Here is a 2,962-nt window from a genome sequence, read left to right as displayed (position 1 = left end):
TGATTATTTAGTTGATGGCATTAGTGCCTCCTAACTTTTATATAACTATTTACTATTGCTATTGTCAATTTTTTTATTTATTTATCGCATTTAGTTAGTTGTAATTTTATTGTTTAAGAAAATACTTGAAAAAAAAAACTAAAAAACAAAGCTTGTTCTTTCAACATAAGCAATTTTTGCTTAAAGGAAATTTGGCAAAGTTCCCATCCACGCTTATTAATTAACCTCGGGGAGTTGTTATTAAGTTGTGAGTAAGTGGAATCAAATAGGCCTGGGAACAAGTTAAACAAAAAGAAAAAAAATCATAAAAAAAATATATATATATAAATATTATAATTTCTTCTTGTTATAAGTATGCTCTGTGGTTGCGGTTCTAACTGATCTTCCACATCAGAAATTTGTTTCCTTGTGATTGTTTGTGTTACTTGGTGAAATTTGTGATATTGTATGCATCAGTGGCGTCGTAATTCAAAAAATCGTTTGGTGAAAAAATTAGTGTCTGTACGTGAAATTGAAAGAGTTTTTGAAAGTTTAAGCATAATGGAACAAGAACCTAATGTTGTGCAAGAGAAAACTCTTCTTGAATACTTTTCACCCATTTCATCTAATGCCCCATCATGCATTGTTTTGCCCACTACTAATGCTACTCATTTTGAACTTAAACCATCAATCATTCAATTGCTACCATCATTTTATGGTTTAGAAAGAGAGGATCCATACATGCATGTAAAAGACTTTTTGGAAATTTGCTCAACCTTTCGTTTTCAAAATTTTTCAGATGAGTCGGTTAAACTTAGGTTGTTTCCTTTTTCCTTAAAAGATAGAGCCAAAGCTTGGTTAAACTCACTTCCAACTGGAACCATAACTACTTGGGATCAACTTTTTAATAAATTTCTTGCTAAATTTTTCCCCATGTCCAAAACTGATAGTTTAAGAAGAGAAATCTCCGAATTTTATCAAAAAGATAACGAAGAATTTTATGAATGCTGGGAAAGATTTAAAGATTTATTATTAAAATGTCCCCACCATGGTTTTGAAAAATGGAGACTTGTGAAATATTTTTATGATGGTTTAACCCCTTCAAACCGACAAATGATTCAATCCATGCATACTGGAAAATTTTTAAAATCGCAAGGTCAAGAGGCTTGGGACGCTCTTGAAGAATTGTCTGTTAATTCACAACAATGGAATTATTCTGAGCCTAGGTCTAGAGCCAACCCTTCATCAAAAAGAGAAGGAAAATATGAAATAAAAGAAGAAAATGATTTAAGAACATCTTTTGATAAATTAGCAAGAAAAGTAGAAGCCTTAGTAATAAGTCAATCTATGAATTCTCATGTGCAACCTAAAAAAGATGTTTGTTCTTTATGTGCTAGTTCATGTCATAATGCTCAATCATGTCCTTCTTTTGTTGAAACATTTTCTGAAGAGGCTAATGCTTTACATTCATATGGAAAACCTTCTTCTGATAGCCCATTTTCCAACACATACAATCCAAATTGGAGAAACCATCCTAATTTTTCATGGAGACAAAACCAACCACAAATGAATCAAGGAAACCAATTCCACATGCCAAATCCAAATCATGCCCAACCAAGTCAACCTTACCCTCCACAAAGAAAACCTTCCTTAGAAGACACCTTACAACAATTCATGCAATCCACCCAACAAATCTTACAAAATCAGTCTCAATCCATTGCCAAACTCGAGACACAATTGGGTCAACTTGCTAGTGCTGTAACCGAGAGAGAAAAAGGAAGATTTCCTAGCCAACCCATCCCAAATCCTAAAGGCCAATATGAAATAGGAACCCCTAGTCATAAAGAAGAAGCTAAGTCTATTTCAACTCTTAGGTCCGGAAAACAAATTGTCAAACCCGATTACATACCTCAAGTTGAAAAAGACCAAAGCCAACCTCAAAGTTCCAACACAAATGACCTGTCAAAAGATGATGCTCAAATCCTTCCTTCCATCCCAAAAGCTCCTTTTCCACAAAGATTAATTCCACTCAAGAAAGGCAACCAATATAGTGACATCTTAGAAGTTTTCAAACAAGTAAGCATAAACATTCCTTTCTTAGATGCCATTAAACAAATTCCTGCCTATTCTAAATTCTTAAAAGACCTTTGCACTGTTAAAAGAAACACAAATGTTCCAAAAAAGGCGTTTTTAACTGAACAAGTTAGCTCCATAATTCAATATAAAAGCCTTGTCAAGTATAAAGATCCCGGTTGTCCAACAATTTCATGCATCATTGGCGATCATTTCATTAACAAAGCTTTACTTGATTTAGGAGCTAGTGTGAATTTACTGCCTTATTCTGTGTATAAGCAACTTGGTCTAGGAGAATTAAAACCAACTTCTATAACACTTCAATTAGTCGATCGTTCAGTGAAAATCCCTAGAGGTATTATAGAAGATGTTTTAATTAAAGTGGATAAATTCTATTTCCCTGTGGACTTTATTGTTCTTGATACTCAACCTGTTGAAAATGCTCATGCTCAAATACCCATCATTCTAGGTAGACCATTTTTAGCTACATCTAATGCAATTATCAACTGTCGTAATGGTGTATTGAAATTATCTTTTGGAAATATGACTGTTGAATTAAATGTTTTTAATGTTGCTAAATCTGTTGAGTGTGAGGAAGTGCATGAAGTTAACATGATAGGGAGTATGTGTGAAGATGATGGAAATGACTTATTTGATTTTTGTGAAAAATACTTTGGTATGAACTTGCATATTGATGATTTTAATGATGATGTGAATTCCTTGTTAGAGTCTATACCCTTGAATGAAACCAAAGTTGAACCCTTTTTACCCTTAGATCATGTTCAATCAATTTCCGAGTCTCCAAAGTTAGATCTTAAACCTTTGCCGGAAAATTTAAAATATGCTTTTCTAGGAGAATCTGAAACCTTGCCTGTTATCATAGCATCTACTTTAGATAAAGAACAAGAAG

The 2,962-nt window shown here is 33.2% G+C and overlaps 1 non-coding gene across 1 annotated transcript; it reads right to left on the bottom strand.

Moving 5' to 3' along the window:
• Positions 1-927: 927 nt before the first annotated feature.
• Positions 928-1,034, bottom strand: LOC133807738 (small nucleolar RNA R71). The gene has a single exon (XR_009879635.1). It is a non-coding gene; the product is annotated as a small nucleolar RNA R71 (small nucleolar RNA).
• Positions 1,035-2,962: the final 1,928 nt, after the last annotated feature.

This window comes from Humulus lupulus, chromosome X (assembly GCF_963169125.1).
Source record: "Humulus lupulus chromosome X, drHumLupu1.1, whole genome shotgun sequence".
NCBI lineage: Eukaryota > Viridiplantae > Streptophyta > Magnoliopsida > Rosales > Cannabaceae > Humulus > Humulus lupulus.
Note: the sequence above shows the minus strand (reverse complement) of the source record. Positions and strands in the feature narration are given on the sequence as shown.